Source organism: Mustelus asterias, chromosome 17, assembly GCF_964213995.1.
Source record: "Mustelus asterias chromosome 17, sMusAst1.hap1.1, whole genome shotgun sequence".
NCBI classification, from domain to species: domain Eukaryota; kingdom Metazoa; phylum Chordata; class Chondrichthyes; order Carcharhiniformes; family Triakidae; genus Mustelus; species Mustelus asterias.
In genome coordinates, this window is record NC_135817.1 from 31,382,352 (window position 1) to 31,404,715 (window position 22,364).

The 22,364-nt window shown below is 42.3% G+C and overlaps 1 protein-coding gene across 1 annotated transcript in view; it reads right to left on the reverse strand.

The window, feature by feature from the left end:
* The window catches only part of LOC144506410 (rho guanine nucleotide exchange factor TIAM1-like), a 306,108-nt gene extending 305,109 nt beyond the window's left edge, over positions 1-999 (reverse strand). The window contains exon 1 of the mRNA XM_078232483.1: positions 842-999. The gene's annotated coding sequence lies outside the window, so the exon portion shown is untranslated. The remainder of the gene's footprint in view (positions 1-841) is intronic.
* Positions 1,000-22,364: the final 21,365 nt, after the last annotated feature.

The window sequence follows — 22,364 nt, forward strand, 5'->3', positions numbered from 1 at the left end:
TTGTTAACGAAAATCCATTATTTTCTACCACTTGCGCACACTTTTCATAAAACGTGTGGATCACGGAATAGACTAAATCTGCTACCTTATGATCATGTGGAACAAAACATGAGCTACCAAAAGAAAAGAAATCGAGGTTGTAATAGATATTCAATAACAAATAGTAACAATAATAAGAAATGCTACCGATGGAATTGGACTGGCTTCCGAAACCCAAGACCCTATTGGTTGGGAAACCCCAGTTTCGTTCAACGAGCGAGCGAGGGAGAGAGAGAGGTCTGACCACAAAGAATGAGACCTGTGATAAACCCATTTACTCAACATACAGAAGCGCAGCTTGATTGCCTTAAGAATGTGCAAGAACACAAAGAAACGTTCATTTCTGATTTAAGCAAAATGAGCAAAGGAAAACGACCGAGCCTTGACAGATCCGTGACAAATCGTTATTGGCTCTCCGAGCCAAGGAGAGCAGAGGACTCCTAGATTCATCATTTAGTAGACATTCGTAATTTTCGATTTCCAAAAAAATATATAAAACGACAGAAGCTCGCGTTTCCGAATTAAAATGCAATTCAATAGAGAACAAAATGTTTCAGGTATTTTGGGGGGGGGGTGAAACAAGATTAAACAGACCTCCCAGGGTACGGTCCAGCCCCAGGTCTCTCTGAAGATGCAGAGTGAATGAGTGGAAGCAGTTTCAGTGAAATGTACCTAAATGTGTTGCGTGTGAGGGAGGGCGGCGGGCGTTAGAGCCTGGAGGAATCCCATGGGTCTGATCCAGGACACAACACAGGAGTGAATGGGGGAAATTCATCCTCCACTCTGGCTGCTCATCACTTACCGGGAAAGTCGCTAGTGGAGGGCTTTCAAATGCTGCATTTGGGCAGAATTAACATTGAGCACTGGCGGAGGGGTCCGAGCAGCTCACTTCACAACAGGATAGTCTCTGGGAACCCGCTGCCGCCGCCGCCGCCGCCATGTTGTTTCCGAGGGCGCTGCGAGGGGGCGGGGCCGATCGGCGCCGGGGCTCCCACAGCGATTGGCCGGGCGCCCCGTCAGTCAGAGCGGCTCGCGGCCAATCGCCGCCGCCAGCGGCGCCAGGCTCCTCACTCACTGGCCATTGACGCGCCAGCTCCATTCACCGAAAGCCCATTGGGAAGAGTGAGCGCGGCTCCTGCTGGAAACACGCTGCATTTGAAGCCAAAGGAATTAATAACTGACTTTTCGGCGTCTGGTCGGTACATCATTTATCAAGAGTTGCACTCGTTTGTTCTGCCCTTTCGAGAAGCGTGCTCAGTTGCACCGTATTGCCAAAAGCTGTTGCACCATCGCTGGTCGTTGCGGCTAAAGCAAAGTACTGCCCTTTGCTGGAAACCCGAAATCGAATCAATAAATGCTGGAAATATTAATCAGGTTCCGCCAGCATCCACGGAAAGAGAGTTAACGTTGCAAATCGGCGACCTTTCATCAGAACTGGCATTTCTGATGAAAGAGACATTGCGACATATGTTGCTGGAGCTAACTGACATAAACCAAGGAATAAAGGAAATATGCTGTGTCGTATTTCATGGTCGTGCGAAGCCCACATTTACAACTCGATGGTGACTTCCAAACAGTTAATAGTTTAATGACTTTATTAAAATACACTGTTCCCATTTTCAGAATTGCGACAAATTCTTCCTTAAGATGTAACGGGAAGAAACGATATGGACAGTCACCGTGTGGCGTGAAACCATGGCTTGAGACAATAAAATGCACACAGTCGCAGTGGACAGTGAAGACATTTCTCTTTTTCCCTTGGATACAGCGTTAACACAAACTTGATCTTTTTCTGACGGGAGTGGGTTCCTCATGATATTACTGGATTATAAGTATTTTCACACCTTTGTTAAATGACAAAAGGTTTTGCAAATAAATTGAACAGATTGCACGCGGAACTATGACAACACTTACTAATCGAGAATTGCATCATATCCCATGAGTGGTCTTTTTGATAAAATGCATACCGTTCCATTTCAGAAGCGTATACATAGCGTTCTTATATTGTACTGAATATATTGAGGTTACGATAGTTAGGCATACACTGTGAACTGCTTTGGAGGTCATGAATTAGTGGCACCGGCGGATTCAGCTGAGTGGCAGTAGATTGCAAGGGTCTGATCACTACAAGGAGTAGATAGAGGCTTAGTTCACCAGTTAATCGGAGTTTTTTTTCCAGGATGAGTGGTCCTTTCCTTCCCGGGAGTCAACCTAAATGTGGGGGCAGAATATTTTCCAGTCAGTAGATTACCTGATTTTCCACAGTTGTAGACAGAGCTTGGACGTTAACTGTTCATACTGATCTACAACAACGCCCCCCACACCCCCGCCCCCACCAATGTTTCACAGAGCGATTCTCACTTTTTCGGGAAACGGGTATGGTTTCTCGTAGCTCGCAACGATACCTGCATTAGTTTGCCCATTGTAGAGGGTTTGTTCTCCATTGAACAGCTCCACCAGACAGTATCATATGTTTGCAGGATTATAGGATTATATATGTCCACTACAATGTCCATGGCTTCCAAGACAGCTGCCCAGAACGGCCGAATGAGGGCACATGACCAGAACACATGTAACAGACTGCTTTGCTCCAGCAGTTGGACTCAAGGGGGAATTTGAGAAGCATCCAAGTCATTGTCTTAAACTGCACTCTTGCATTCTGCTGCACGTGCCAGCTATGAAAGTTGGCTTGGAGATAAGGCAGGGAAGAGGATGCTCTGACTGAGAGTCGGTGCAGACTCAATGGGCCGAATGGCCTCCTTCCGCTCTGTCAGGATTCTACGATTCCATGAATTATGTCTGCATCCATCCTCCGCTATCTGTTGACCTAAATCTTATTTCAGGCCGTCTTCAGATTATCACTTTTGTGTTTTGAATTGACTGAAAACATGGAAAAGTAGTAGATATGTCTTAGTTGACGAATGCAGGTATAGTTCTCAAGGGAAATGGTCGAGAGCTTCAAGTTTCTAGGTTCCAGGTCACCAACAACCTGTCCTGGTCCCTTCACGCGACGCTATAGTTAAGAAAGCCCATCAATAGCTCTACTTTCTCAAGAAGCTAAGGAAATTTGATATGTCCACTAAGGCACTCTCCAACTTTTACAGATGCACCATAGAAAGCATTCTTTCTGGCTGTATCACAGCTTGGTATAGCTCTATCCAAGACTGCAGAAAACTACAAAGGGCCGTTAATGAGGCCCAGTCCATCATGCAAACCAGCCTCCCATCCACTGACTCTGTCTACACTTCCCGCTGCCTCAGAAAAGCAACCAGCAAATTCAAGGACTCCACGCACCCTGAACATACTCTCTTCCACCTTCTTCCGTCAGGAAAAATATACAAAAGTCTGAGGACATGTACCAACCGACTCAAGAACAGCTTCTTCCCTGCTGCCTTCAGACATTTGAATGGACCTACCTCATATTAAGTTGATCTTTCTCTACACCCTAGCTATGACTGTAACACTACATTCTGCACTCTCTCCTTTCCTTCTCTATGTATGGTATGCTTTGTATAGTGTGCAAGAAACAATACTTTCACTGTATACTAATACATGTGACAATAATAAATCAAATCAAATCAATGTGGAAACAGAAGGCAGGATCAGGCTATTGAACTGGATGATCAGCCATGATCACAATGAATGGTGGAGCAGGCTTGAAAGGCCGAATGGCCAACTCTTGCTCCTATTTTCCACATTTCTATGCCAGATTCAGGAAAAAGTGCTTAATTTGGAAATGATGATACTAATTATGTTTCTGGAGGTGAAGTGTCTCTGTCAGATGTTGAAACAGGATAATCAAACCACTGTCAAGCCTAACTTAGTGAGGTCTATCTTCTGCCTGCTTCAGAATCTGTCCACAATGAACATATGTGTTAGCAGATTTCTTCCCATAGTTACTGTTGCAGCATAAGAATGATTTGGAGTCAGCAACTCTCAACACTAATCTTTAGTATGTTGACTAAATACAGTATTGTTCATATAAAACTGTTCTAAGGCATTACATTAAATGACAAGCAATTAACGTAACCTGGCTTCTCCATAAACTTCATGGTGATTGAGCTCAACTTCTATCACCAGTCTATGCTACATTCAACTTTCCCAGAGGTCTAAAGTTTTAGAGGGAATTGACTCTATTTGGCTGTTTGTATGCATCTTTGTCCAATCTCCTATTTTTTAACCCCACAAAGCTGACGTCACTCCACCAACTAAAGATGAGTTGTTTCTGTAACATATACCCACACCATATTTCTACTCCACCTCTGTCTTAGAAGCTTATTATTGTCATTTGGCATGTGTAGGCTTTCCATTTATCTATTAAGTGTTTAGTTCTTGCTGCTTGTTCCCAAACAGAATGTTATCTGCAAACTCAGCTAGTACCTCACAAGGTCATTAAACTTGTCCTACACAAACAAAATCTGATGGGGAAATGATCAATTAGTAGCAACGTATTTGGGAACTCTTTCTTACACTAGATTAGAGAGAGGACTGGTAAGCCATAAAGGATTTTCAGATTCACCAGTTTCTTTCCAGGGTAATACTACTTCCAACAGTAGACCTGTTTCTAGGCCTCTATCAGTCTTCACTGAGGGAGTCTGTGATTGGAATACCAATTATTGTGGCAACTTCAATCTTCAGTGTTTCCAGTAACTGAGTGAGGATTCACTCTGTAATTGCAAAGAAAGCAAAAACTCCTGCTTATATGACTTGGTCTCAGTTATAGCTGTATGTATCACTTATTTTATGGTTTGCATTGATCTCTCAATTTCTCTATTAGTTCTCTGCCAATGGGTTGTGATTTTTGAATGAGTGAAGTCCAGGCAGTTTGCAAAATTACTGAATTAATCGCTGTTAAATGGGGGTCCTTGTCACTTTTTAGGACTCCAAACAAAGTGAAAATATGGTCAAACTTTGAAATAATTGTCTTTGTTGAAATAAATATAACTATTTCTATGACTGCAAATCTGCTGTACTTATAAATGATGACAAAAAGTGATTGCCAGTATACAAATCTGTGAAGTCAACTTCAATCCACAGTTCTGGAGATAGTTCAGGCATTCGTGGACTGCTTGCCATCTAACTGTTTAATGGGTTACCTGCATTGTCATTCTGCATAAGAACTGTATCAAAACCAATTGGGCGGGCATTCACACCTAGATGGGTGGCTTTCTCAGCATTGAAATAGACATTTGTGAAATTTGCTGACAATTTCTGGTGTACAGTGTTTGTGTGATGTAGTGGTAGTCCACTTCACTTGGTAATGTCTTCTATCAGATCACGTAGGAGAATTCAATTACCAGGGAATTTGAAATCCGATAATTCCCCACCGTTTTCCCCATGGCAGTACCTTGGCCAATCAGAGTCAACTTGCAAACAATCAGCACCATTTTCTTCTGTAATTTAAATTGCTGTGATTGTTTAAAATGTGGTACTTTCGTGTTTGTCTTGATGAGTGCCAGACAAAAACATCAGCAACATATCTCTTTTTAACAATATTCAAGCTCTGTTCTACCAAGCAACTGTTTATCTTCCAATTCTTCTCCTCCCCAGTGAAGTCCATCTGTGATCTCAAAATCTTTCAATGCGCCTTAGAAATGTCGTGACTACTTTTGCCAATGCTGGAATAAAGATGATGGCTCCAAATGCAACGAAAACATGGTAGTTTGGGCACAGACAACACAGCAATGCAATTATATTGCATGATTCAGGATCTGGTATATCATTCCTTCCAAAGAAAAACCTCTCATAATGATTCAAGATTTTTGTGTGGTTATTTTGGCAATATAAGTGTGTCTATGTACGTCATGCAGGCTTTCTTCTTGCTAATACAGAGCTGGAGTGCCTCTTGTCTGTCTAACACAGCCTCAATGTGTTCCCTAAATCTCCAGCTTAAAATGATGTGCTGTCTGCAGAAAGTAGGCAAAGACCTTCTGAAATTTCATACATGAAAGCAATGTCCCATATTTTCACCCTCTTTATCGCCATTGTGAAGTTCTTGGGAAGAAACAATAAGGAGCTCTCAGAACCAGATCTCACATATTGTTAAAACATGGATTCCTTTATTCTCCTTCTAGACTCCTTTTGCTTATACAAGGGTATGGTAGCCTCAAGTGGACTAAGTGCACCACGTAATTTTCAATACACTATAGCGGGACCTTGAGATTTCTCACTTGCCTTTAGCAACTTCAAGAAGTATCTGTGATGGTCCCGGGATTGCTGGGATGGAATCCTGACTTGCAGCATCTGGAAGAAATCAAGTTGAATGACAATCTGTGTTTGTACTGCCTTAAATGTAAACTAATAAAATAAACCAAGATACTTCACAGAAGAATGCCATCTTGGAAAGAGATAAATGAGGTGGGGGTCATTGAAAGCTTACTTTCAGATCAGTTTTGAGAAGTTTTTTGATGCTCAAGATGTTTAAAGAGGACGTTCCTTAAAGTAAGACCAATAATGGGGTGAAAGGAGGAAATAGACAGCAGTTCCAAATTAAAATAATAGTGTTTCAGAGGAATTCACAAGGATTTTTGAGTTTACAGAGGCAGGGTGGTAATGGACACATTGTTTCATCTATCCAGGTGAGAATAATTGCACATAAAGTGAGAATGGAAGGTTAAAAATGTAGAGTGGTCTGGGTAAAAAAAAGTTTGCAAATTTCTGTGGTCTCACTTGAGTCTGAGATTACATTCATAATTGAGGACATAGTTCTGTTTTTTGGCCTGTCGTGTGCCCTCTGGTGTGTCTTCTTTGTTCCTAATATTTTTCAATGACAAATGGAAAAAGCTTTTCTCCTCCCAATGAAAACAGAAATGCTTAGATTTCCTCTTGCCTAAATCGGGACCCTAGTTATTGTCATTTATGTCAGGTATCTGTTTCCACTGTTGTTTGCTCTAGGTCTCTCTGGGTTTATAATACTCTACACTTCTTTGTGAAAGAGAAGGCAATAATATGCCGTTGAAGATTGTTTTGGCAATTTCCCAGATTAGAGTTTGAGATGCAAAGTCCACTAAATCAACGTTCTGCAAAAATGGAAAATCCTACCATCTATTTCAAATTTTGTTTCAAGGCCTTCAAAGTAGCAGAATTCCAAAAGTTTTGTGTTAACTCGGAAATTAGCTGTAAAGTCAACACTACAAATCCAATTGCCTCTCTTCTGATTCGAGCAGTAAGGTACTCCTCTGTTAGGAGCACTTTCTTACTGGGATCAGTGACAATATATTTTTTGGCCTCCATCAACCTCGTATTTCTTCCCCCTTCAATTATGCAAAAGTGGAATGTTGCGCAATAATAGCATCATGCTTGCAGCCCAGATAACAGCCTCGAATGTTCTTTTGATTGGATATCATTTGAATTTTAACTGAGTAAATCCCCTTTTCTTCATGAATGCTACTACATTTTTAGCTGGTTATACAAGATATATTTGGGCCAACATTGCTGGGCGTTCCTACAAGCAGTTACAACATGCATTACAATTTTGCATCAGCCTTTAGCAGCTCAAGATCTAGGTTTAAAATAGCGAGAGGTAGAGACTGAACAGAGAATCTTCGCCTCTGTACTCCAATTTGCATGAATATATCACATGCTATTATGTAATTACCTTTATTTTTGAAGAGAGAGGAATATACACTAGAATATGCACTAATAAGGTCTCAGATACATCTACAGATCTGCCTGTCATCTGTAATAAATAGCATCATTCCCTGCAGAACTCCATAATTTGTTTCCATACAGACCAACTACCTAGCAACTACCAATCCTCTGTCTATGAAAAAGCAATCAATTCCCTAATCAACCAAGGATCTGCTCTCAGATCCCATAGCACCAAAGTTATCCTGCTCCTCCACAGGTTGAGCTACAGCTATACCCTATCAATAGACTTGGCATTGAAATAAATGTAAGTACATAAAGTTGCAGGACGTACCCACTTTTTTTATTCACATGATGTGGGAGTTGCTGGTATTTATTGCACAATCCTCATTGTCATTGAGAGAATAATAATGTTCTGCCTTCTAAAACCACTGTGGTCCATGTATTGAGGGTAATTCCAAAGTACAGTATTTTTAAAATTGATTTATGGGATGTGGATGTCGTTGGCTGGGCCAACATTTATTATCCGTCCCTAATTGCCCTTGAGAAGGTGGTGGTGAGCTGTCTTCTTGGAGTGTGGCAGTCCATGTGGTACAGGTACACCCAAAGTGCTGTTAGGGAGGAAGTTCCAGGATTTTGACCCTGTGACCGTCAGGGAATGGCAAAATATTTCCAAGTCAGGATGATGAGTGACTTGGAGGAGAATTTCCAAGTGGTGGTGTTCCCAGGTATCTGCTGCCCTTGTTCTTCTCAATGGTAGTAGTCATGGGATTTTGAAGATGCTGCCTAGGGAGTCTTGGTGAATTCCTGCAGTGCATCTTGTAGATGGTACACACTGCTGTCACTGTGGGTTGGTGGTGGAGGAATTAAATGTTTGTGGAAGTGGTAGCAATCAAGCAGGCTGCTTTGTCCTGGATGGTGTCAAGCTTCTTGTGTGTTGTTGGAGCTGCACTCATCCAGGCAAGTGCCATGTAGATGGTGGACAGGCTTTGGGAGTCAGGAAGTGATGTACACGCCGCAGGGTTCCTAGCCTTTGACCTGCTCCTGTGGTCATAGTATTTATATTATTAGTCCAATTCAGTTTGTGGTGAATGGTAACCTTAGGATACTGATCGTAGGGGGATTCAGCAGTGGTGATGCCACCGAATGTCAAAGGACGATGATTAGATTCTGTCCTGTTGGAGATGGCATTTATGTGACACAAATGTTAGTTGCCACTTGTCAGCCCAAGCTTGGATATTATTGAGGTCTTGCTGCATTTGGACATGGACAGCTCTAAGGTAATGAGCTCCAGGATTTTCACCCAACAATGATGAAGAAACAACAATATATATCTCCAAGTCAGAATGTTGTGTAATTTGGGAGGGAATTTGCAAGTGGTGGAATTTCCATGCACAATTTGCCCTTGAACTTTTCATTGGTAGAAGTTACAGTTTTGGGAGCTGCTGTTGAAGAAACATTGGCAAATTCTGCACTACTTCTTTTAGATGCTACACACTGCAGCCACAGTGTGCATTGATGGAGGAAATGAAGGTTTCAGATGGCGGATTGCATGCAGATCACGCAGCTTGAGGGGTTATGTGGCAGCAATTCTACTTACGTTTTCCTTGTTACTCTGGTGGATATAAGTGCCACATTAATTAGCCTCTCTCCAGTCATCAGGGATAATCCTGACGCAGAAAGCTATTGAATATATGAGCAGCAAAGTCATTTAGCACAGATCAATTCTGTTAAGCAACTCTTGATAAACACTAGACCAGAAGAACAATTTGATTTAAGACTATTTAATTTCTTCAAGATCTATTTTAACAATTTATGTGTTAACTACACTGCACTAATGGTAACTGAGCAGTTTACAAAGAGGTAAAAACTGCATATGAAAATGACAGCGGTGTTCTGGGAATCCGTTCGTGGGTCTTATTTTATCACCCTGATTCATAAAATAACTAAAATGACTTTACGATTCCTACTTCAATTATCTAGTGTTGCTTGGCACTGAGCGTTTGATCACACTGAGAGCAGATTTCATTTCTTAAAGCTGAGCATGATACCTGCTCATTTCTCTTAATATTTGCTTTCTTTTAAACTGGAAAAGTATTGCTGCTTCAGTATGACCAGTTCATGCATGTAACCATCTAGCCACACTGGTTTTGTTTTACCATGTAATTGTCTGACTTAAAAGGCATGAATGGTTTCCAATTGCATTGGTATGATTGTAAAACTCAATTTTTCATCCACATTTTTACTATACCCTCTGCCATGTTTTGTTACTTTTAGGTCTTTTGAAATCCAGAAGTGCATTTTTTAAATCAGGAGTCCTGATGCCCAAATATATGATTCTTTGCATCCAGGAGAATCTTGCCACCCAGTGAAAACTCTGCATCTGGTCCAACTGATGATTTCAAGGAAAAAGTGATGAAGGTATTGTAGTTGTCATTTGCTGAAAACACATGTGTGCTGTGGACTGTCTAATGAAAAAAAATTCCTTTGGTGGTTTGGAAAGATTCAGCAGCATGAATATTTCCAGTCGTGGAAACATTCCATTTTACAGGATAAATTACGCCTGTAATCTCCACCAGCAAACCTGTAACCTCTACAACAAATCTCCCATCCCAGCACTTTCCATTCCGCCAATTCAGATCTCTTGTGCATTTGTTCATACCTCTGCCCACCTTTGGCAGCTGGGTCTTCTGCTCACTTGGCCCACATCTAAAATTTCCTCCATAAATTTCTCTATCTCTTTCTCCTTTCCTTTAAGATCCTTCTTAAAATTAAAATTAAATTGCTCAAGGTTTTGGTCAATCCCTCCTCTTTCACTGGGGTAAATTCACTTAATTCATCCTATTTTTTTGTCTGATAATGCCTCTGAGAAGAGCATGGGAATTTTTCTATGCTAAATGTACTATTAAATCCAGGTAGTCGTTGTTGTCACCTTTGCCATTGTTGCATTCTGCTGTTGATTATAACTATGGAAACCATTAAAATCTATGAATTACCAATTTGGAGCTCATTTAGTCAATTATAAGGCTCAGTTTCATCATTGATTAGATATGGCAATCTCACCAAATTTCTGTTGGGATTACTAGAGTACAATTTACTTGCATATGGATAAGAAAAGGTGATAGTTTAAGTGAAGAATTGCCAATTTGTCACCTTGGTAACATGTTTAGTGGAACTAACGTCAATAATTCATTGGGACTGTATCCTACGTGGAGGCTGGACAAGATAGTGCAATCTTGACCCAACCACAAAGCAATGTTGTGCACTTGCCTTGCACTTTGATAATATCTTTCTAAAGGAAGGATCAGTTAGAGTTTGTAGAGCTGTCTTGTGCCTTTTCATTTTGTTGGAAAGAACTGCTGGGTTGATGACTGCCTAGAGGATTCTCTGCAGTGTGTTGCTGCAGAGCATTGAAAAAGCAATTGGGTTTAGAGTACTTTATGTTTTTTCTTCATGTTCCCTCTGATGGTTCATTGTAATTTTGTCTTGTTATTCTTGAAGCAAAATAAAAGCATAAACTATAAAACTGGAACTTTGTCTTGTTTTTAATCACCATTACGTAATCTCTTTTTATACATTTAATGAAGGAACTGTGATATATCCTCGTCAAAAAGCAGAATGCTGTGGATGCTGGAAATCTATACAGGCCTAAAACATTAACTCTGTTTCTCTTGGTGTGTACACAGATGCTGCCTAACTTGCTGAGTTTTATCCAGCATTTGTGCTACTTGAGCTCAGCCTTCTGTTGTAAATCTAATTATGTTGCAAATTTGCACTCCTCTCCCACAATGTTGGTGGCTCCCAATTTCTGGTTTAACATGTTTTACTTGTTTGAACTCCCAAAGCTTCAGATTCATAGCTGTGTCCCCTATGCTGCTATTGCTGAATTTAAGTGCAATTCACCGAAATTAACACTGTTGGTGCTAAAGCACCAAAGCTAGTTCCAGTGGCATTATGCAGGCTTTTGACTTGTGTTCAGGCAAAGTTAATGGAAACACTGTAGTGAGATGCAGGGAGAATAAATATTTTTTTGTTGATGTCAGGAAACAGAGGTAGTTGAAAGTAATTTATGTTTGTATGGTTGGATATTAGAAATATGGTATGGATTTACGTGGGTTTAATTTAGTGTTTCTGGGCAGTTCTCAGCTCTGTTAGAAAAAAAACATGATGTGGAGAAAAAAAACAAACAAACAATGGAGTAATGGGCAAGACAGCAAGTCCCAGAGAAACTAAAGGACAGTTAGTCCTAGAAACTAGAGAATGAAGAGAGATTTCCAGGAGATTGAAGTAAAAAGGAAAGCAGGAACTGGAATTTGAGCAAGATACTGTTCACTAAAGTTAAACACAGAACTGGAAAGGGAGACTGGGTGAAACAGGTGGGAGAAAAGCCATATATCTGAAGCAATTGTAATGCTGGTGTCCTTATTCCAATGTTTGCAGCAATAGCATTTGGTTGGGGACAGAGTACTGAGAAATTATTTGAAAGTATGAAAGCTCGTGACTATTCAAGGCAAAGAAATACTGAAAGGAGAGTTGGAAATCCTGGAGGTGGATCATAGAATCATAGAACTCCTAAGTGCAGAAGGAGGCCACTCAGCCCATCAAGTCTGCACTGACCACAATCGCACCCAGGCCCTATCCATGTAACCCCATGTATTTACTCTGCTGATCCCCCTGACACTAGGGGGCAATTTAGTATGACCAATCCACCTAACCCACACATCTTTGGACTGTGGAAGGAAACCAGAGCACCCAGAGGAAACCCATACAGACACAAGGAGAACATGCAAACTCCACACAGACAGTGACCCAAGCCCGGAATCAAACTCGAGTCCCTGGTGCTGTGAGGCAGCAGAGCTAACCACTGTGCCACCATGCTGCCCTTGCAGGGGACTCGCTGTGGGAAAGCATTCATTAAAAGAAGATTCTAAGATGTGTCTGTTCGACAGTGGAGTTTGGAAATGCTCATGTGGAATCCAGTGAGATCAGTTGGCTCACAGTGTAATAACCATTTGGGGGGAATTTGGTGAGAAATCCACAGTAGATCGATTGGGCAACATCTACCACTTAGTTTCAGAGTGGGTTGTTGTCTGACCACAGTTCGCCTGTTGAGTTGCAGGGACTGTGTATTTACTGAGAACATCATAACATAAGATATATTTTGTAACGTGCGTTATCCGATAAATCTGTGCATATTTGTGAACATAAGTAGGAATGAAGGATTATTTAATTATAGTCAAGCTTTCCATGTTGAACAAATGTTTTTTTTTCTCTTGTTAATATGTAATTGGCAGCCCTGTGACTTTGTTCATCCATGTAAAAGTTACAGTCTTTTGAGCCAGAGTTCCATTCTGGGATCTTCCCGCCCAGTAGTAACATCAACCAAGATTGAAACACTGACTACAGAGAGGCAGAAAATTAAGACAACATCTCCAAGCCTCCTTTCCTCTCCCAAGTTCTTGGGCATTCCAAATCTGTCTTTCATACAATTCAATGTTTGAGCCTCTACAATCATATTTCTGCCCTGCCACAGTACATAAAGGACCATAATCCAAAGTCACAAATTATATCTTCTTTGACTATGATCATAATGCACTATTCACCCCCCAATTGTTCACAACCTCACAGCAGTCTTTGAGTCGGCTAACCACATCCTCCGCCTCCATTGGAGAAGTACAGTGAATAAACAACTAGCTAAAGGAGGAGAGGGCTTGGGAGATGTTAGTAGCGCTTCAACAAACCGGGTCCAGATAAAGGCTGGCATAAAGACACTTTGCCTGAATGCACGAAGCATTCGAAACAAAGTAAATGAGTTGATGGCACAAATCCATACAAATGAATATGATCTAGTGTCCATCACAGAAACGTGGTTGCAGGGTGACCGGGACTGGGAACTGAATATACAGGGTTATCAAGCATTTAGGAAGGATAGACAGGTAGAAAAAGGAGGTGGGGTAGCTTTGTTAATAAAGGATAATATCAGGACGGTAGTGAGAGACGACATAGGCTCTAAGGAGCAAAACGTGGAATCGTTGTGGGTGGAGATAAGGAATAGTAGGGGGAGAAAGACACTGGTAGGCGTGGTCTATAGGCCCCCAAATACTAACTTAGAGGTGGGGAGGGCTATAAACAAGCAAATAATGGATGCGTGCAAAAGTGGAACGGCAATTATCATGGGGGTTTTAACCTACATATTGATTGGTCGACTCAAATTGGACGTGGAGGGCTTGAGGAAGAGTTCTTGGAATGCTGTCGGGATTGTTTCATTGAACAGTATGTTACAGAACCTACGAGAGAGCGAGCTATCTTGGATCTGGTTCTGTGCAATGAGACAGGTAGGATTAAGTATCTTCTTGTGAAGGATCCTCTTGGGATGAGTGATCATAATATGATGGAATTTCTGATACAGATGGAGGGTGAGAAAGTAGGGTCCCAAACCAGTGTCCTCTGCTTGAACAGAGGGGAGTACGATAGGATGAGGGTGGAATTGGCTAATGTAGACTGGGCGAGCAGACTGGTAGGTAGGACAGCTGAGGAACAGTGGAGGATTTTTAAGGAGATTTTTTTAAGTACTCAGCAAACATATATTCCGGTGATAAAGAAGGACTGTAAGAAAAAGGATAACCGGATGTGGATAACGAAGGGAATAAAGGAGAGTATTAAAATAAAATCAGATGCGTACAGAGTGGCCAAAAATAGTGGAGAATTAGTGGATTGGGAAAGCTTTAAAGAAAAACAAAGAACGATTAAGAAAGGAAAGATAGATTATGAAACTAAACTAGCTCAAAATATAAAAAATGATAGTAAAAGTTTTTACAAGTATATAAAAAGGAATAGAGTGGCTAGAGTGAATGTTGGACCCTTGGAAGATGAGAGGGGGGATTTAATAGTGGAAAACGAGGAAATGGCTGAGACGTTAAATAAGTTCTTTGTGTCGGTCTTCACGGTGGAAGACACAAATAGTTTGCCGAATATTAGAGATCGAGAGTTGGTGGGAGGGGAGGTCCTTAATACAATTACTGTTACTAAGGAGGTGGTGCTTGGTAGACTAATAGGACTGAAGGTAGACAAGTCCCCGGGCCCGGATGGAATGCATCCCAGGGTACTGAAAGAAATGGCTGAGGTAATAGCAGATGCGTTAGTAGTAATTTATCAAAATTCGCTGGACTCTGGGGTAGTGCCGGCTGACTGGAAAACAGCTACTGTTACGCCGCTGTTTAAAAAAGGAAGTAGACAAAAGGCGGGTAACTACAGGCCGGTTAGCTTAACGTCCGTAGTTGGGAAGATGCTAGAGTCCATTATTAAAGAGGAAATAACAGAGCACCTGAATAAGAATGGTTCGATCAAGCAGACGCAGCATGGATTCATGAAGGGAAAGTCGTGTTTGACGAATCTACTGGACTTTTATGAAGATGTCACTAGTGCGGTTGACAGAGGGGAACCGGTGGATGTGGTGTTTTTAGATTTCCAGAAGGCGTTCGATAAGGTGCCTCACAAAAGGTTGCTGCAGAAGATTGGGGTACATGGAGTTAGGGGTAAGGTGTTGGCGTGGATTGGGGATCGGATATCTAACAGGAAGCAGAGAGTTGGGATAAATGGGTGCTTTTCTGGTTGGCAGTTGGTGACCAGTGGCGTGCCGCAGGGATCGGTGCTGGGGCCTCAATTGTTTACCATTTACATAGATGATCTGGAGGAGGGGACTGAATCTAGGGTATTCAAGTTTGCTGATGACACGAAGGTGAGTGGGAAAGCGAATTGCGTGGAGGACGCGGAAAGTCTGCAGAGAGATTTGGATACGCTGAGCGAGTGGGCGAGGATCTGGCAGATGGAATATAACGTTAGCAAATGTGAGGTTATCCACTTTGGAAGAAATAATAGTAAATTGGAATATTATTTAAATGGAGAAAAATTACATCGTGCGACTGTGCAGAGGGACCTGGGGGTCCTTGTGCACGAATTGCAAAAACTCAGTCTGCAGGTGCAGCAGGTGATCAAGAAGGCGAATGGAATGTTGGCCTTTATCGCGAGGGGGATAGAATATAAAAGCAGGGAGGTCTTGCTGCAACTGTACAAGGCACTGGTGAGGCCGCAACTGGAGTACTGTGTGCAGTTTTGGTCCCCTTATTTGCGAAAGGATATATTGGCCTTGGAGGGAGTGCAGAGAAGGTTCACCAGGTTGATACCGGAGATGAGGGGTGTAGCTTATGAGGAGAGATTAAACAGATTGGGTCTGTACTCGTTGGAGTTTAGAAGGATGAGGGGTGATCTTATAGAGACATATAAGATAATGAAGGGGCTGGATAGGGTAGAGGTGGAGAGATTCTTTCCACTTAGAAGGGAAACCAGAACTAGAGGGCACAGCCTCAAAATAAGGGGAGGCCAGTTCAGAACAGAGTTGAGGGGGAACTTCTTCTCTCAGAGGGTAGTGAATCTCTGGAATTCTCTGCCCATTGAAGTGGAGGAGGCTTCCTCGTTGAATATGTTTAAATCACGGGTAGATAGTTTTCTGATCGATAAGGGAATTAGGGGATATGGGGAGCAGGCGGGTAAGTGGAACTGATTCGCTTCAGATCAGCCATGATCTTGTTGAATGGCGGGGCAGGCTCGAAGGGCCAGATGGCCTACTCCTGCTCCTATTTCTTATGTTCTTATGTTCTTATTGTTTCTCCTCCATTTTCCAGGTGAAAAGGACTGTCCTCATCTAGTTTCACTCTTACTTATTTAGTTTGAGCTCGATAATCTGATGCAATGATTTATTTCTAGCTCTGGTGTCGCCCAAGGAGCTAGTGTTGGCTTCCAGCTATTTCTCATCTATGCTAGCCCCAGACAAAATTACCCAAAAACATAACATCAGGTTTCACATGTACACTAATGGCACCCAAACTCCATGTTCCTCGAGTACTCCACTGCCTCAGTATAGTTGGACAGCTTATCTAACTTCCAGTGCTGGATGACAAGATATTTCCTACAATTGAACATTAGGAAGATTGAAGTTAGCGTCTTTGGACCTCACCACAAATTTTGTTCCCTATCTATTGTCTCCAGCTGAAAAACTGTTTCCAACCTCAGTATCCTAATTGACCCACAGCTGAACCTCTGACCTGATCACCAAAATTGCTTGCTTCCACTTCGTAATTGCCTTTCCTTAACCCCATCTCTGGGCAAAACCCTCATCCAAGTTTTTATTGCTTCCTGCCTTTATTATTCCAATGTTCTCCTGGGTAGCCACCCATCTTCCACCCTGCATAAGCTTAAAACCAAAACTCAGATGCACTTCTCCGAGTTCACACCAAGTGCTGTTTGCCACCATCCCTTTGCTCGCTGACCTATGTCAGTTCTTGATTTTCAAATGTTCAAATCCCTGCATGGGCTCTCCTTTCCCTATTCCTGCAACCTCCCCAGCTGTACAACTGTATAAGAACTCAAATTTGGCATCTGACCCATCCTGTCTTTCCTTACACCACCATTAGCAACCATATTCCTTTAACTGCCTAGACATGAACTCTGGAATTCCCACCCTGGTAATGCAGTGGATGTAATTTATCCAGATTTTCAAGAAGGCCAATGATGAGAGGTCCCATCATAGACTAATACATTGAGTCAGAGAATGTGAAGTCAGGGAACAAGTGGTAGAATGGATTGCTCATTAACTTGAGAGAGCGAGAGCAAAGGATTGATTATTCAGGGTGGCAGAAGGTGCATTACAAAGGCTTCTGTGCTGGGATCACTGCTATTCATAATCTACATTAAGTATTTGAACTTGAGTCAAAACCACCATTTTTAAATTTGGAGATGATACCAAATTAGGGGAAATGGTCTGAGGAGGACAACAACAAATTATAGGAGGACATTCACATACTTGCAGAATGGTCAAATAATTAGCAAATGAAGTCCAACTGTCAGGAAACAGAAGGAGTTTTACATAATCTATATTAGTATTAGTGGATATTGGAAGCAAGGTATAGCTTGAAGTAAGTTTTTGTTTCTGTGTTAGAAAAGGTTGAAACGTTAGTTAGCTCATGTTAAGCATAGATGCCTGCATGTCTGTGGGTTTCGGTTTCATTCTAAACTGTGCCTATATTGTAATTAATGGGTTTACAATGTGAAAACAGAGTTTAAATAACGACTAGACTGTTGTTTAACAAACAGAGCCATGCACTGGAAAGCATAAGCACTTGTGGTTCAGTTGGAACCAGGCATCTGAGAAGAAAGAAACTCTCATAGAAACTACAAGCAGAAAGGCAGGACAGTGGAGTAAGCGGCAGAAAGCAAGTCCCAGAGCTAAAGAACAAATAGTTTTTGAAACCTGGGGATGAAAAGAGAAGTCCCAAGAAGACGACGTCAAAGGGACAAAGAACTGCAATCTGAATAAGATATGTTCACTGAAGTCAAAGAAAGGGCAAAAAGAGCCTCCCAGTTACAGACAGAGTTGAAAGATGTATACCTGATGAAATTGGCCAGTGAGAAGGTAAATGGCTGGGCTGGAATTCTCCGATCTCATATGCCCTGCCATCATTGCTAGCAAGAATGGAGAATTTGGTTCTCTGTCACTGCAGTGGGACTGGAGAATCCCAGCCGCGGGCGAGGTCAGAGAATCCCAGTCCTGAAGTAACCCTCAGGTTGGTGAGACCTTAATACAGCCTGTGACGCAGGGGTGTTCTGTTGGCATGGTTGGGTACCTGAAAGACTGTGTGGAAGCTTGAATGCACATGGCAATCCAAGGCAGAGGAATACTGAAAGGAGAGACTGAAATCCTGAAAGTGCTACCTTGGTGAAGGCATCCAAGAGAAAATGTTGTTTGGGAGAAGATTCCAAGGCATATCTTTCCGATAGTGGAGTTTGGAAACACTCACGTGGAAGCCAGATTCCAGTGAGACCAATTGGGTCACAATATGACAAAGCATCTGGGGGGATTTGATGAGAAATCCACAGAAATTGTATTGACTGGTATCTGCCAATTGGTTTCAGTGTGTGGTAACCACATTTCACCTATTGGTTTACATGGACTGTGTACTTCTTGAGAAGATTCGAATTTAAGATATTTTGTAACTTGTATAATCCTTATAAATCTGTATATACCTTTGAAGGTGTAGTAGGAGTAAGGGAATATTTGATTTGATTTATTGTCACATGTATTAGTATACAGTGAAAAGTATTGTTTCTTGCGTGCTATACAGACAATGCATACCATACACAGGGAAGGAAAGGAGAGAGTGCAGAATGTAATGTTAGTCATAGCTAGGGTGTAGAGAAAGATCAACTTAATGCAAGGTAGCTCCATCCAAAAGTCTGATGGCAGCAGGGAAGAAGCTGTTCTTGAGTTAGTTGGTTCATGTCCTCAGACTTTTGTATCTTTTTCCCGATGGGAGAAGGTGGAAGAGGGTGTGTCCAGGGTGTGTGGGGTCCTTGATTATGCTGGCTGCTTTTCTGTTGTTGCCTGTCCTTACTGATTGCGGTCTGTGGGTTAGGAAGTCTAGGATCCAGTTGCAGAGGGAGGAGTCGAGCCCCAGGCCACAAAGTTTGAAAAGGAGTCTCGTAGGAATAATGGTGTTATTGTATGAGTGTCAATTGTTTAATGTTTAATAAATGTTTTATTCTTTTGTTAAGTTAATTGGCAGTCCAGTGGTGCTGTACATGTTTCTAAACTAAAGATAAAAGTTATGGTCTGTTGAGCCAGAGTTCTATTCTGGGACCTGACTTTCCACGAGTAAGATCAGCTGGGATCATAATAAAACACAGACAAATATAAGATGGTACATTTTGCTAGGAATAATAAAAAGCTAACTTATTAAATGGAAGATGTAAGTCCAGGTGGAGTATAGGATGGTGATATAGTGGTAATGTCACTGGACAAGTAATCCAAAAGCCCGAACTAATACTCTGAGGACAGGGGTTCAAATCCCACCATGGCAGCTGGTGAAATTTAAATTGAATTAATAAAATCTGGAATATAAAGCTAGTCATTAGTAATAGTGGCCATTAACTATCATCGATTGTTAAACATAGCATAGAAGGCTCTGGACTATGCTGGAAAATGGGATTAGAATAGATAGGTGCTTGGTAGCTGGTGCAGACATGATGGGCCGAAGGGCCTTTTTCTGTACTGTAAAACTCTATGACTGTAAAAAGATCTTGGGGGTACAAAAATACCAACCACTAAAAGATCATAAAACTGCAAAAACAGAAAGAAGTAGGGAAGCTATATTAAACCTGTATTAGCCTGGGTCGTACCACATTTATAAGTATTATGGGCAATTCTGGTTGTTATATCATGAAAAGGACATAGATGCATTCGAGAGAATACGAAGTAGATTTACAAGGGTGATACCAGAAAATACATAGGTATATACATAGGTATAAACATAGGTATGTCGTCTATATGGATTTCAGTAAGGCATTTGACAAAGTCCCACATGGCAGGTTGGTTAAGAAGGTTAAGGCTCATGGGATACAAGGAGAAGTGGCTAGATGGGTGGAGAACTGGCTTGGCCATAGGAGACAGAGGGTAGTGGTCGAAGGGTCTTTTTCCGGCTGGAAGTCTGTGACCAGTGGTGTTCACAGTAAGAAGTTTAACAACACCAGGTTAAAGTCCAACAGGTTTATTTGGTAGCAAAAGCCACACAAGCTTTCGGAGCTCTAAGCCCCTTCTTCAGGTGAGTGGGAATTCTGTTCACAAACAGAGCTTATAAAGACACAGACTCAATTTACATGAATAATGGTTGGAATGCGAATACTTACAACTAATCAAGTCTTTAAGAAACAAAACAATGTGAGTGGAGAGAGCATCAAGACAGGCCAAAAAGATGTGTATTGTCTCCAGACAAGACAGCCAATGAAACTCTGCAGGTCCACACAACTGTGGGAGTTACAAATAGTGTGACATGAACCCAATATCCCGGTTGAGGCCGTCCTCGTGTGTGCGGAACTTGGCTATCAGTTTCTGCTCAGCGACTCTGCGCTGTCGTGTGTTGCGAAGGCCGCCTTGGAGAACGCTTACCCGAATATCAGAGGCCGAATCACGGAGGAGGAGTTATACAATAAATGGCAGAGTCATCAGGAGTATAGAAACACAGAGGGACCTAGGTGTGCAAGTCCACAAAATCTTGAAGGTGGCAACACAGGTGGAGAAGGTGGTGAAGAAGGCATATGGTATGCTTGCCTTTATAGGACGGGGTATAGAGTATAAAAGCTGGAGTCTGATGATGCAGCTGTATAGAACGCTGGTTAGGCCACATTTGGAGTACTGCGTCCAGTTCTGGTCGCCGCACTACCAGAAGGACGTGGAGGCATTAGAGAGAGTGCAGAGAAGGTTTACCAGGATGTTGCCTGGTATCGAGGGTCTTAGCTATGAGGAGAGATTGGGTAGACTGGGGTTGTTCTCCTTGGAAAGACGGAGAATGAGGGGAGATCTAATAGAGGTGTACAAGACTATGAAGGGTATAGATAGGGTGAACAGTGGGAAGCTTTTTCCCAGGTCGGAGGTGACGATCACGAGGGGTCACGGGCTCAAGCTGAGAGGGGCGAAGTATAACTCAGATATCAGAGGGACGTTTTTTACACAGAGGGTGGTGGGGGCCTGGAATGCGCTGCCAAGTAGGGTGGTGGAGGCAGGCACGCTGACATCGTTTAAGACTTACCTGGATAGTCACATGAGCAGCCTGGGAATGGAGGGATACAAACGATTGGTCTAGTTGGACCAAGGAGCGGCACAGGCTTGGAGGGCCGAAGGGCCTGTTTCCTGTGCTGTACTGTTCTTTGTTCTTCTTTGTTCTTTGACATCAGGGAAGGCTGCAGAGGCTGGTTCTCTTTTCTCTTGAAAAAATAAGGCTGAGGGGTGATCTCATGGAGATCTTTAACATTATGAATGGGTGGAGTGGCTATAGAGAACGTTTCCTCTTGGGGGGGTGGGTGGTTGGGAGGGTGTGGGGGGAAGAATATCTGATAGCCACCAAGAAACCCAATAGGGGATTCAGAAGAAACATCTTTTGATTTGATTCATCATTGTCACATGTATTAGTATACAGTGAAAACTATTATTTCTTGCATGTTATACAAAGCTTTCATAGAGAAGGAGAGGGTGCAGAATGTAGTGTTACAGTCACAGCTAGGGTGTAGAGAAAGATCAACTTAGTGCAAGGTAGGTCCAATCAAAAGTCAGACAGAGTCAATGGATGGAATGCTGGTTTGCGTGATGGATTGGGCTACATACACAACCTTTTGTAGTTTCTTGCGGTCTTAGGCAGAACAGCAACGTGGTTGATTCTCAACTGCTGTCCAAAGGCAACTAGGGATGGGCAATAAATGCTGGCCAACCAGTGACGCCCCGTGTCTCACGAATGAATAAAAAAAAGAGCCATACCAAGCTGTGATACAACCAGAAATAATGTTTTCTATGGTGCATCTGTAAAAGTCGTAGCTGACATGCCAAATTTCCTTAGTCTTTGAAATCATAGAACCCCTACAGTGCAGAAGGAGGCCATTCGGCCCATCGAGTCTGCACCGACCACAATCCCACCCAGGCCCTACCCCCACATATTTACCCGCTAATCCCTCGAACCTATGCATCTCAGGGGCAATTTAAACCTGGCCAATCAACCTAACCCGCACATCTTTGGACTGTGGGAGGAAACCGGAGCACCCGGAGGAAACCCACGCAAACACGAGGAGAATGTGCAAACTCCACACAGACAGTGACCCAAGTCGGGAATCGAACTCGGGACCCTGGAGCTGTGAAGCAG